Below are 14,973 nucleotides of genomic sequence, written 5' to 3'. Positions count from 1 at the left end.
ATTGTGTTTTTCTGTGTTGTCGTGTGAAATATTGTGACAAAATGGCGTGTGAAAAACGTAATACTAGGCTCCAAAGTAAGCTGATAAATGACAGTGAAGACGAAAGCAGTGTGTTAGCGCCACCGTGTAATGAATTAACTAATAATCAACATAGTAATTTGATATTTGTGCATAGGGAAACGGAGAGGGCAGCAAACAATGGCGTAGGCAGTGAAACAATTAGTGAACAGGGAAGCATTATCGATCGATCGCTCGGCAACAGCTCGCCTCAGGAATCCGAAATGACAGGACACAATTTTACAAATACTGTAGATTCAGGTTTTGCGTCCTCCCCGTTTTCTCATATGAGTCAAGACACATTTTCTGCTTGTCAAAATGTGAATGTTGCAGGTGCAAATGCACTGCCGAAAAGCGTAGAGGAACAGATTCCAGACACTAATGCATTGTTATTACAGCTAATGCAACAAATGGAACAAAATCAGAGACAAACACAGCAAAAGCTTCAAAAGTTAGACACAGTGGAACAACACCAGAGACAAACACAGCAAAAGCTTCAAAAGTTAGACACAATGGAACAAAATCTTCAAAAGTTAGACACAATGGAACAACACCAGAGACAAACACAGCAACAGTTAGACGCAATGGAACAAAATCTTCAAAAGTTAGACACCACACTTCAACAAACACGTGAAGATTTAACTACTGAGTTACATAAAATCGAATCGAAATGTCAAAAAGTCTGTAATGACGAAAAAACACGAATTTGTGAGCATTTCCAACCTATTCTTTCGCGTCATGAAAAAGCATTACAGAATCACGAAGCAGCCATAAAAGAACTGCAAACTATTGTTCATGAAAATCACGTCACCTTGCAAGCTAAAATTGACTCAGTTGCATCTACCGATTAGGTTATGCAACTTGCCAAAACTCAGGAAAACTTAAAGGACACAGTAGATTCGATTTCAAAACAAATGGACAATCTGAAACTTGGTTCAGAAAAACACACTGAGGAAATAATTTCACTAACGGATAAAGTAGCCAAACTTTCAGATCAGTTCAGTAACTTATCTACAAAGGTAGATGATGATCTGAATGACACAAGACCTGTAGCCATCACTGACAGAGAAGATTATGAACAAATTAAGAAATTCAAACAAAATCAGAATCAAATTAATACGCAACACAAAAGAGAATTCCGGTAAGTACAAGATCAGTTGGCACAAGTAATACAAAAATTACATATTTCAGAGGACACTCGCGATTCAACACGGGAAGAGGGACTTAGAAATACGGAACAACCACAAAATAATAACACAGGACACTTCGGAAATTATGAAACAAATTGGCAAGGCACACCGAATTTTGAGATGGAACCGCCGAAACGACGTAACAATGACCGACATGTGACTCGCCGACATGATGATTTTGACTATAAGCTGTTCATTACTACACGTAAATTCCAATCATTTAAGAATTCTGGCAACGACATTCATCCACGAGCATGGCTTCATCAATTCTCTCATTGTTTTCCTCCCAACTGGTCATTAGAGCACAGATTAGAATTTATGTGTGGCTATTTAGAGAATGAACCAGCTGTAAAAATGCGATCGGTCATTCACGATTGTCACAGTGAAGGAGAATTTTACCATGCCTTCCTCTCAGCATATTGGTCTCAAGCTACACAAGACCGAGTAAAACATAGCATCATAATGATGAAACATTTCGAACAATCTGAATTTTCCAGTCTTGTGAAATATTTTGAAGACATGTTGCACAAGAATTAGTACCTGTCAAACCCATACAGCCCCTCAGGACTCATCCGCATTAGCTTAATCAAATTACCTGAACATTTACGACATGTTATTTTGGCCGGACGTTACAAAGATGACATTGAAACTTTTCAGGGACTCTTACAAGAATTGGAAATCAACACTGACAATCGCGGGATGTGAAAATAGGAACATAACAATTACAGGTCACATCGGTCACGATTATTCGACGAAAGAAATAATAACTGGACACGACAAGGCTATTCTTACAACACAAATCGTGACCAAAACAGACACCACCCGTATGACAACCACTGGCAGAGTAATAGTTACAGAGAAAGATCGCATTTCCGTAGTAATGAATATGACAGAGATAACCATAGAAACAGACAATATGGGAACAAAAACAATTATTATCAAGGGAGACAGAATAACTTCAGACGCAACAGTTCAGCGTGCAGTTACAATTCAGGGAGAAATTCTCCACCACTTAACCGACAAGAAAGAAACTACAGAAATTACCGACATGACGACAGACGATATAATCATAACGACAGACCTGAATTTTATCAGAACTGGCGGGGTTCAAACTGGGCTGCGCCCTCTCGGCAAGGTGAATTTGTAGAAGTTAGGTCTCCTAATCCCAATAACGACGCACGCCAACAAAGAGACAATGACTCGCACCGCAGGCAGCCATGTGCGCCGGCTGGCTCAGGGAAAAATTACATAGCCGCTAACCTTGAGAAAAATTCCAGTATTCTTTACTGACATATACCACATGATATTTGCGTCAAAGTTGAAAACACTGTGTACTAGGAAGAGTAAAGGTTTACACCACATTTCACATGTAAAACCGTTTATTGAGAGATAATCTGCTTTTTAACTTTGTCTTTGCCATAAAACTTTTCACTTTACATTTCTAGTATGCATTGTCAGACTCAGAAACTGTTACCATGCAACAATGTTTGAAGTTAACTATCCAGTCTAGAACCTAGGGAACATTTTTAAACAGAAATTACGAATGCATTGCTATAGTGAACAGACGACACAGTGTTGTTATTTGTGCATCCTTGCTTGTTACTTGCACGATTACACAATGACTATAGGGCTTACATACTTAGAACATATACTGGCACTGCTAATGAGATTTTAATGCAACATTTTGGTTTACTTGAAAATACATTCTGGATTTAAAGTATTTTCAGTGAGATACCAGATGACACAGTGGCTAGTTTATGTGACAGCTACACGATTTTATCACGACAATACTAATGAGTGACAATTTACAATGTTGCTTTTGCGGTGTTTCTGTTTTATATCTGCACAGTTTTTCTGTATTATTCTGGAAAGTAAAACATGTTTTAGTAGTAACTTTTCTGGTATAGCTACAATAAGACAGCCTTTTTTTTGTTTTGTAGCACAACAATACGTTACAGTGTAGTACTTTCTTGATCACGATACTGTACATAATAACTAAGATATCTATACGCAAAGCATTTCACTTTTGTGTATCATGAGGTAAGTACATTGGCTTCTGCAAAACTTAGCTTTCGGAGAAAATTACTACGACACTTCCACAGAGATTATCTTACAACAAGACGCACAGTTTAGCGCTACAGTACACGTATTTGAGTGATTAATTTTGTACTTAAAACATTTAATTTTAAAGATATTTGAAGTAGAATGATACAAAGTTTTTCTGTGATACATTTCATTCCATTGCTGTAATCTGTAACACCTGAGGGTATAATTACATTAATCCTCAGGGGGGTACACGCTTTCTTTGTGTATCATGTGTTTGGCAAGCACAAGGAGCCCTAGCTAATATGGTATTTGCTTACACAACTTTACACATCGGTACCATATTTCTCTAACACATAATTACACAGCTATCTGATCATTTAACTGAGAGAGACAAACTTTTTTACTACGGCAGTGACAGATGTTTACGTAATTACACCATTGGATAACTTCCCACTTAAGAAATTGTATTTTGTCTGTACTTTGTGAACTGTACATATTTTTTCGTACCCATCGTGATATTATGAGACCTTTCAATGACATATTTGGTATGGGATCACGATTTTTAAAGTACGTTCAAGGCAGATGACACTTTTGACATGAGCAGAGAGTTTTTTTTTAGGTTTTAAATTAGTGCAGAAAGCTACGACGATTTTGAGAGTTGACTAAGGTGTTATGATGTTATTATTACGATGACTACGTGTATTATGCTATTGCGGTATGTTTATGATCAATAAGCTGATTCTATATGAGTTATTTGATTATGGTACATATCTCTTATGATGAAATATTGAAGAAGTGTTGACGAATAAGGTAAGGAATAATGAGTAGTGGTTAGGGACACTGATTTGTGAAAAAGATTGTTGGAAACCAGGAATCGTACTTTAAGAGTTATGAAATGTATGCAAATGTGTGAATGTATCACAATGCTGACGAAAATTTTTTGGACACTGTTATATCAATAGGATTTTGTTTCTACAGATTTGTAACGCAAATTCTTGACCTGTTAAATATTTTAATATGAGACTGTCACTGTAGTGGAAACTGCTGTCGTAAATATTTCCGTAAGAAAGTTAAGTGACCACCTGCACGTAATGCGTCATGGGCACCCAGCTGTGTCAGATGTCTGGAGAAAAACCCATTAGTGTGTGCCTTTTCAGAGATACAGGTAGAGAAAAAAAAGGGGAAGCCATTATCCTTGCTATTGACATTCCTTTGTAGAAAGCATTGCAAATACGACACGCTCAAACTTGATAACATATGATTATATTGTGGAGCTCTTAATTTATGCTATTTACTAAAATGCCTAATGAAACAATGAGAAACATTTCACGGCTATTGTCTTGCTAGTAGAGAGAAATGCCATATGGCTTGCTTTATGTATTTATTTACTCATTTTGTTTAATATCAAGTTTCTAGCTGCAGCAGCATTGGTTAAAACAAAATTTAATAGATGTACTAATATAAATGTTTTATGCCTATGGATCCAGTAAATAATTTTATGATCTATTCAAAAAAACGAAGGAGCATAAAATGACATTTCCCTTCACAGGAATCGCATACGGAATTTTCTTTTCAACTACTTGGTAATTTTTTTGGTAGAATAACTTCTTGTGGTGCACCACTTTAATTACATAGACATTAAGAAGTGAATATACATATCCTTTGGCTGCATTGTTGTCTTTAATGTAATATTTTTTCTGCTTGAGCTATGCCATGTTCAGATGTAAGTTATTGCATTTGCTGCTGCTGTTTGCCAGGCATAGTGCTACTAAATTTCACTTTGCATTACTCTGTTAAGCTAGTTTTACTACTGATTTATTTTTCTTGTTGCTGCACATTGGCTCATACTAGTTGTAATGTTGCATTGCTTGGTAATTTAGATTTACTGTAGCATGCTTTGCTATTTTCAATTTTTTTTGTCATTGCTGTTTGTGTTAATTGTTTTGTGCTGCTGCATTGCCTCGTCCCTTAGTTTAGCATCTGAGCTCAGTAGATTTAAGTTAGCTTAAGAGGGGGTAGACTATATAAGAAACTAACTATGATGGATTGGAAGAAATGCATTGAGAAGCTATAAGAAAATGGTTTGGCCAAAAATGTAGTGTACAGTGGAGAAAAACTATTTTTGAAAGAGGATACGAACAGAATACAGAAAGCATGCTTGGATAGGATTTTTTTTGGTGGAAACAAATGTTGAAATAAGAAAAAAAAAAGATCTATGGAATGAAGTTTTGGGTTGGACTGCAGTACCAAATGTTACACTGAAAACGAACCCTGTCGTTTCCTTTTGTGTTATCCCACTATGTGTTTGTGTACTCCTGTGTATTTGTGCTTTTCCTGTCTTTATGTGTTTAGCTAATAAGATTTATGCTGTAGAAATTTTCTAGTACTAAGCTACATTCACTATGATGAGGAATACTGTTATCCTCAAATATAATTGGCATTAATAATATGTTATTTCTTTTGTAAAGATGTTTAGACATTATTAATTCTGTTCTGTTTTAATGCTCATGTGTAAAGTTGATGTTTCACAAGTTATTCTGATCTTTTATGTATGTACTTATGTCATAATTCCTGTAACACTGATGTATATGTTTATTTCTACTCTTTTGTAAAGCCTGTGTTACTACAAATGTTATCTGTACTGTTATGTTCTTTACTGATGTATTTTGTACCTTTGTAATTGTATTCTTATGTTATAAAATTGTAATTGACACCAGTTCATCATATTATTAACTAGTAAGTTTCATTTCACTGCACACTTTTCTGATGGTCATAGTATATGGACAATATGTGAGAAGTAGGGACTGTTAGTGTTTGCACGTGTGTTAATAATTCAGCAAGGGACTGGATAACAGCATTGCTGGTTCTAAGGACAATTCCAAAAACTTTGTGAGTTCACAAGTTGTGGTTATGGACTTGCTATATTATCCGCAAGACTCTTCAATGGTGATTGTGCACCTGCACAGTCACAACAGATGGCTGCTGGCCATCTCTACAAGGACTACAGTGGGTCTGCATCTCTGATGGCCCACCAATATCATTATTTCCACAAGGACTGCAGTGGGTCTGCATCTCTGGTGGCCCACCGATACCATAATCTCTACCAGGACTACAGTGGGTCTGCTCTGTGATGACCTACCTACCAATCTTCTTCAAAACGTCGAATGACTCTGCTGTGGGTTTGGTCTGTTGTGGCCCATTACCTGTCAGCATGTCAAGAGTCAGCACTGTCTTTCCGTTGGAAGGACAACACTACTTCTTCAAGACTGCATGGAAATCCACTACTTCGGTGTTAATTGTCTTTTACTGCTCAGACTTCGAGAAAAGATACGGGAGTTTTACTGTGATGAATGATCAGGACTGTCTTTGTGGACTGTGAGAAAATTTTAGCTTTTGACCAACATTGTATTAATAAGTGTGTGCATTTGATATCTTTCTTACTGTAATTATGATAAATTTTTTTCAAATCTGTATTGGCCACTGCTCAAAAAATTTGTAAATTTTTTTTGGGGAGCATGGGGGCTATGTAAGTAGGCTGTTTAGGTTTTCTTACTGATAACGCCACGCCACGTAGCGCTCTGTATGAAAAATGACTGGCTGTGCTGTGTGCAGTCTGTGGCTAGTTTTCATTGATGTCTGCCATTGTAGTGTTGGGCAGATGGATGTGAATAGCGCTGAGCAGTTGGAGGTGAGCCGCCAGCAGTGGTGGATGTGGGGAGAGAGATGGCGGAGTTTTGAAATTTGTAAGACTGGATGTCATGAACTGCTATATATATTATGACTATTAAGGTAAATACATTGTTTGTTCTCTATTAAAATCTTTCATTTGCTAACTATCCCTATCAGTAGTTAGTGCCTTCCGTAGTTTGAATCTTTTATTTAGCTGGCAGTAGTGTCTTTTATTTAGCTGGCAGTAGTGGCCCTCGCTGCATTGCAGTAGTTCGAGTAATGAAGATTTTTGTGAGGTAAGTGATTTGTGAAAGGTATAGGTTAATGTTAGTCATGGCCATTCTTTTGTAGGGATTTTTGAAAGTCAGATTGCGTTGTGCTAAAAATATTGTGTGTCAGTTTAAGCACAGTCGTGTATAATTGTTCTAAGGGGACGTTTCATTATGGAATCTTACTGTTATTAGTCTTATAATGATGAGAAGTCCATGGGCCTACTTACGGTTTGTTATGGCTGTACTGGCGTACAATAAAATAAAAAAATGTTAAAATAATTATCAGTTACATAAGGCACCACTTCCAGCATGTAATGTGTACTGTTAAGCAGAAGAGACTAAACGCTATAAACAAGCCGTTATACCAATTATATCGAGTATTGATCTTAAATTTTGCTGTAGTACTGTTAATCACTAAGACTTCATAATAGCAGATTCCAGTGGAAGATGCAATTCTCGGTAGTACTTTTACGCCCAGCTGCGACGTAACAGGTCTAGAAACGCATTTTTCTGATGAGCTGAGCAAGCGAGCGGGTTCAGGACTACCTACGTGACGTACGCGCCGCGGCCTGTCTTTCTTGTGGGCCTCATGTCCCATTGTCCGCCATACTTCGCGAACACTCGGCTGCGAGCAGAGTCTGCAGAAAAGCAATATGTAAATAAAAAAGTATCGACTAATGGTCTTAACTTTGTCGTGTGCTATCGAGCTCTTGCTCTCATTTAAACATACAGTTAAGTATTATTAAAATCGACTGAAACACTCACTCTCCGCCGGAGGCAGCTGCTGCCATTCGTATGACATGCCGTATCATGTACTGTGACACAGGCACCATGGCCTGCCTCGCTCGTCAACCTCAGACAGTGGCTTGGCTCGTGATGCAACTGTTTCTATCAGTGGCAACTCCGGGAGCGGGGCGTCTGGGCCACGCGCTTTGTGGCACCGTTCACGCACCTTGCACCGTCCAGCAGGTGACATTTTTTTTTTGGTCATCAGTCTACTGACTTGTTTGATGCGGCCCACCACGAACTCCTTTCCTGTGCTAACCTCTTCATCTCAGAGTAGCACTTGCAACCGACGTCCTCAATTATTTGCTTGACGTATTCCAATCTCTGTCTTCCTCTACAGTTTATGCCCTCTACAGCTCCCTCTAGTACCATGGAAGTCATTCCCTCATGTCTTAGCAGATGTCCTATCATCCTGCCCCTTCTCCTTATCAGTGTTTTCCACATATTCCGTTCGTCTCCGATTGTGCGTAGAACCTCCTCATTCCTTACTTTATTAGTCCACCTAATTTTCAACATTCGTCTATAGCACCACATCTCAAATGCTTTGATTCTCTTCTGTTCCGGTTCTCCCACAGTCCATGTTTCACTACCATCCAATGCAGTACTCCAGACGTACATCCTCAGAAATTTCTGCCTCAAATTAAGGCCGGTATTTGATATTAGTAGACTTCTCTTGGCCAGAAATGCCTTTTTTGCCATAGCGAGTCTGCTTTTGATGTCCGCCTTGCTCCGTCCGTCATTGGTTATTTTACTGCCTAGGTAGCAGAATTCCTTAACTTCATTGACTTCGTGACCATCAATCCTGATGTTAACTTTCTCGCTGTTCTCATTTCTACTACTTCTCATTACCTTCGTCTTTCTCCGATTTACTCTCAAACCATACTGTGTATTCATTAGACTGTTCATTCCGTTCAGCAGATCATTTAACTCGTCTTCACTTTCAAACAGGATAGCAATGTCGTCAGCGAATCGTATCATTGATATCCTTTCACCTTGTATTTTAATTCCACTCCTGCACCTTTCTTTTATTTCCATCATTGCTTTCTCGATGTACAGATTGAAGAGTAGGGGCGAAAGGCTACAGCCTTGTCTTACATCCTTCTTAATACGAGCACTTCGTTCTTGATCGTCCACTCTTATTATTCCCTGTTGGTTGTTGTACATATTGTATATGACCCATCTCTCCCTATAGCTTACGCCTACTTTTTTCAGAATCTCGAACAGCTTGCACCATTTTATATTGTCGAACGCTTTTTCCAGGTCGACAAATCCTATGAAAGTGTCTTGATTTTTCTTTACCCTTGTTTCCATTATTAGCCGTAACGTCAGAATTGCCTCTCTCGTCCCTTTACTTTTCCTAAAGCCAAACTGATCGTCACCTAGCGCACTCTCAATTTTCTTTCCCATTCTTCTGTATATTATTCTTGTAAGTAGCTTCGATGCATGAGCTGTTAAGCTCATTGTGCGACAATTCTCGCACTTGTCAGCTCTTGCCGTCTTCGGAATTGTGTGGAAGATGCTTTTCCGAAAGACAGATGGTATATCGCCAGACTCATATATTCTACACACCAACGTGAATAGTCGTTTTGTTGCCACTCCCCCCAATGATTTTAGAAATTCTGATGGAATGTTATCTATCCATTCTGCCTTATTTGACCGTAAGTCCTCCAAAGCTCTTTTAAATTCCGATTCTAATACTGGATCCCCTATCTCTTCTAAATCGACTCCTGTTTCTTCTTATATCACATCAGACAAATCTTTACCCTCATAGAGGCTTTCAATGTATTCTTTCCACCTATCTGCTCTCTCCTCTGCATATAACAGTGGAATTCCCGTTGCACTCTTAATGTTACCACCTTTGCTTTTAATGTCACCAAAGGTTGTTTTGACTGTCCTGTATGCTGAGACTGTCCTTCAGACAATCGTATCTTTTTCGATGTCTTCACATTTTTCCTGCAGCCATTTCGTCTTAGCTTCCCTGCACTTCCTATTTATTTCATTCCTCAGCGACTTGTATTTCTGTGTTCCTGATTTTCCCGGAACATGTTTGTACTTTCTCCTTTCATCAATCAACTGAAGTATTTCTTCTCTTACCCGTGGTTTCTTCGCAGCTACCTTCTTTGTACCTATGTTTTCCTTCCCAACTTCTGTGATGGCCCTTTTTAGAGATGTCCATTCCTCTTCAACTGTACTGCCTACTGCGCTATTCCTTATTGCTGTATCTATAGCGTTAGAGAACTTCAAACGTATCTCGTCATTCCTTAGTACTTCCGTATCCCACTTCATTGCGTATTGATTCTTCCTGACTAATGGCTTGAACTTCAGCCTACTCTTCATCACTACTATATTGTGATCTGAGTCTATATCTGCTCCTGGGTACGCCTTACAATCCAGTATCTGATTTCGGAAACTCTGTCTGACCATGATGTAATCTAACTGAAATCTTCCCGTAACTCCCGGCCTTTTCCAAGAATACCTCCTCGTCTTGTGATTCTTGAACAGGGTATTCGCTATTACTAGCTGAAACTTGTTGCAGAACTCAATTAGTCTTTCCCCCCTTTCATTCCTTGTCCCAAGCCCATATTCTCCTGTAACCTTTTCTTCTACTCCTTCCGCTACAACTGCATTCCAGTCGCCCATGACTATTAGATTTTCGTCCCCCTTTACATAGTGCATTACCCTTTCAATATCTTCATACACTTTCTCTATCTGTTCATCTTCAGCTTGCGACGTCGGCATGTACACCTGAACTATCGTTGTCGATGTTGGTCTGCTGTCGATTCTGATTAGAACAACCCGGTCACTGAACTGTTCACAGTAACACACCCTCTGCCCTACCTTCCTATTCATAACGAATCCTACACCTGTTATACCATTTTACGCTGCTGTTGATATTACCCGATACTCATATGACCAGAAATCCTTGTCTTCCTTCCACTTCACTTCAGTGACCCGTACTATATCTAGATTGAGCCTTTGCATTTCCCTTTTCAGATTTTCTAGTTTCCCTACTACGTTCAAGCTTCTGACATTCCACGCCCCGACTAGTAGAACGTTATCATATCGTTGAATATTCAATCTTTTTCTCATTGTAACCTCGCCCTTGGCAGTCCCCTCCCGGAGATCCGAATGGGGGACTATTCCGGAATCTTTTGCTAATTGAGAGATCACCTTGACACTTCTTCAATTACAGGCCACATGTCCTGTGGATGCACGTTACATGTCTTTAATGCAGTGGTTTCCATTGCCTTCTGCATCCTCATGTCGTTGATCGTTGCTGATTCTTCCGCCTTTAGGGGCAATTTCCCACCCGTGGGACAAGAGAGTGCCCTGAACCTCTATCCGCTCCTCCGCCCTCTTTGACAAGGCCGTTGGCAGAATGATATTAGTAGACATTTCTGCGACGTAAAGGCAGTGGTCCACAGCCGTGCACCGACGGTAGACAATCTACTTGCCAGGATGGGTGCTGGTCCCACGTTGTGGCATCTCCAGGTCCCATGGCTTCAGCGCACTTTCCTAGCACAGAGTTGATCTGTCGTTCACGAGCAATATTCCTGATGGCGCTAGGGTGTCACATCCATGTGGTGATGGGGCTGCGATACTAACGGAAGTGACTTTAATGCACAATTTCTAGGCATTCATATGCTTCCTAATTGCGCTTGCTTTGGCTTTATTATGCCATTTGGCTCTCACACTTAACATTTGGGTGGCCGCTTGTTTGAGAAGGTTTCTGCCCTTTTCCACTAGGTACTGCTGTGTCAATTGTTTCCATACATCGCCAGGCCAGCTTACCACAGAATGTTACGGTCGCTCTGTGGTATTTTGTACGGCCTAAGACCCTGATTGCCTGAGGCTGGCGCTATGCCAAACCACATCCTACTTTGTGACCAAACTACTTCCTACTTTGTGCATTTCCGACCCAGTGTGATTTGTGCACTACGTGAACAATCTTGACGACTTACAATTTCAGTCTTGTGCTTTGTTTTATCTAATAAAATTCAAACAATGAAGAAACCAAATCGCATCTCAGCGAAAGTGCCAAAATGGTGTAATCAGTGTATATTCAATACAGCTTTCATACCTGTATCACTTCCACGCTGTTTTAGATACAGTGAGGAAGATGTTTAGCTATTTTACTGTTTCACATCAATTGCAAATTGTCTTCTGCTATCTGTAAGTTACAGATGTAGCTACAATATAAACAGAACCATGCTTACGTGCTTATCATGATAGAGTTGTTAAGCAAGCAACGATTTACATGCAAGAAATTTTACACACACATACACACACACACACACACACACACACACACACACACACACACACACATATATATATATATATATATATATATATATATATATATATATATATATATATATTTCAAAACGTCACTATAAATTAGAAAATTGAATACATCACGGAATAATGTACATAGAGAGGTACAAATTGACACACATGCTTGGAATGACATGAGGTTTTATTAGAACCAAAAAAAATACAAGAGTTCAAAAAATGTCCGACAGATGGCGCTTCATTTGATCAGAATAGCAATAATTATCATAACAAAGTAAGACAAAGCAAAGATGATGTTCTTTACAGGAAATGCTCAATATGTCCATCATCATTCCTCAGCAATAGCTGTAGTCGAGGAATAATGGTGTGAACAGCACTGTAAAGCTTGTCCGGAGTTATGATGAGGCATTGGCGTCGGATGTTGTCTTTCAGCTTCCCTAGAGATGTCGGTCGATCGCGATACGTTTGCAACTTCAGGTAACCCCAGAGCCAATAATCGCACGGACTGAGATCTGGGGACCTGGGAGGCCAAGCATGACGAAAGTGGCGGCTGAGCACACGATCATCACCAAACGACGCGGGCAAGAGATCTTTCACGTGTCTACCAATATGGGGTGGAGATTCATCCTGCATAAACATCGTACGTTCCAGCAGGTGTTTATCAGCCAGGCTGGGGATGATGCGATTCTGTAACATATTGGCGTACCTCTCACCTGTCGCGGTAGCAGTTTTTCTGTCCAGCGTCATTTGTCGGACATTTTGTGAACTTTGTTTTTTTTTCTTCTAATAAAACCCCATGTCATTCCAAGCATGTGTGTCAATTTTTACCTCTCTATCTACATTATTCCGTGATTTATTAAGTTTTCAAATTTATATTGACTTTTTGATCATCCGGTATATATAAGCTAATTTCCTATAGATTTCGATCACATCAGTCCATTTTGCTTTCTTAAGCGATAGTTCCAAAAAAGGTTTTCAGAACATTTTTGTGGCTTCAGTCATTTCTCCGTGCATTATTCCGATTGCAGGTTACGTTCCAGAGCATTAATTGTTATCATGAGAGAAACAATGCTGGCGCATTATGTACAGGACTGTGGAATGTTCGATCTATTCGTCTGTTAGTTAAGTTACAGAATGTAACAAGGGTAATGGATAGGCTGTAGTTACATACCGTGGGAAATACTGAAATGTAGCGCAGAAACATACAGTGAGCAATAGTAAAATGTGGTGACAGGAACAACAGAGCTCGCAGGCGGTTTACAGCATGTTTATAAACACAATATCAAATAGGTGTAACACAGGAACATGTCTAACAACAATAATAAATAGTAAGGCGGACAAGATAGTATCAAGAGCATAGTTTGGAGTTTTACAGCAGCCTCTGTAGTAGGAAAAGAAAGAGAAGGTAGAAGAAGGTCGACGGGAGGAAAGATACGAATAGAAAAGCCATCTCTTAGAATTATCCACAGAGCATAATTTAATATTCGCTAACATTTCGTTTAAGAAACATAAGCATCGCTGTATACGTCGAAGAGACCTGAAGATATATGCAGGTTTCAGACAGACTGTATAATGATAAGAGAGAGAATTGGAAATCTCGTATTAAACTGCAAGGCATTTAAGTGACAGATGCAGAATCTATCCATAATGAATTGGTCATAAACTTCTGATTAAAACAAAAAGTGGCAGGAAGACATGAAACTATGGTGAAAGGACTTGGATATACTGAACGAATCAATGGTTGGTTAGAGATTCAGACGGACCATTAGGCAACGATTGACTGAAACGTGGGAAAAGAATATAACACGAAACAAATGGGCTGCTTTCACAGGTGACTCAACGTATCAGGCAGATGAAGTTCGATCTCCAAACATCAGGCCATTACTAAGTTGTCTTGCGTGAGGAGATACTTCGAGGATGGTGGAGTGAGAGAGGGGGGGGGGGGATATGAAGGCGGTTAGTGAGGTTACATCTCAGTTTCACTAGGAAACTCTACTGTCATTTCTGTGACTTGAACGTGAGTGACGAAAGAAATATGTTATTTGCAAACACAGACGGTGTGGGCATTTAGATCTTTTCGAGAAAGGTTGTAGCTTCTTGGGACTCGACGTAGTGATAATAACAGTTCAATTGTTTAGGACGATGAGTGGAACTGGTGTTTACCATGAAATTACCTTCCATTACACAGAGTCTGAATGGAATAAGTTTTCACTTCCTAAAAGTTAAGGGGAATGCTTTTCTGTTACTCGGTGTCTGAAGCCTGCAATTACTCGGAAATGCTATTCAGGTAAAGAAGTTTGTTCTGGCTGCTTACGTGTATCTTATTCCGCTCGCAATCTTGATTTGAGCTCCACTTCAACTAGTTCGCGTCACTTTGCGAATGACCGAACAATAGCAAGCTATCGGATTAAAAGAATAAAGGAACAACACATTATTTGTAATAATGAAATGTGAATTCAAATTATTGCATTAGAGATAAACTCAGAAAGAGCATCTGTATAGTTCTTGAGGGCATATAAAAGTTTTAGCCCGCTCCGAAAACAAAAACAATAATGTGAACGAATGCGTGCCGTTAGTAAATCTACAAAGGTAAAAAACGAACAGCAGAGACAGGAATAAGTTTAGATGGTCTACTACAGTATTACGACCAAATCTCT

Source organism: Schistocerca cancellata, chromosome 6 (assembly GCF_023864275.1).
Source record: "Schistocerca cancellata isolate TAMUIC-IGC-003103 chromosome 6, iqSchCanc2.1, whole genome shotgun sequence".
Taxonomy (NCBI): Eukaryota; Metazoa; Arthropoda; class Insecta; order Orthoptera; family Acrididae; genus Schistocerca; species Schistocerca cancellata.
Note: the sequence above shows the minus strand (reverse complement) of the source record.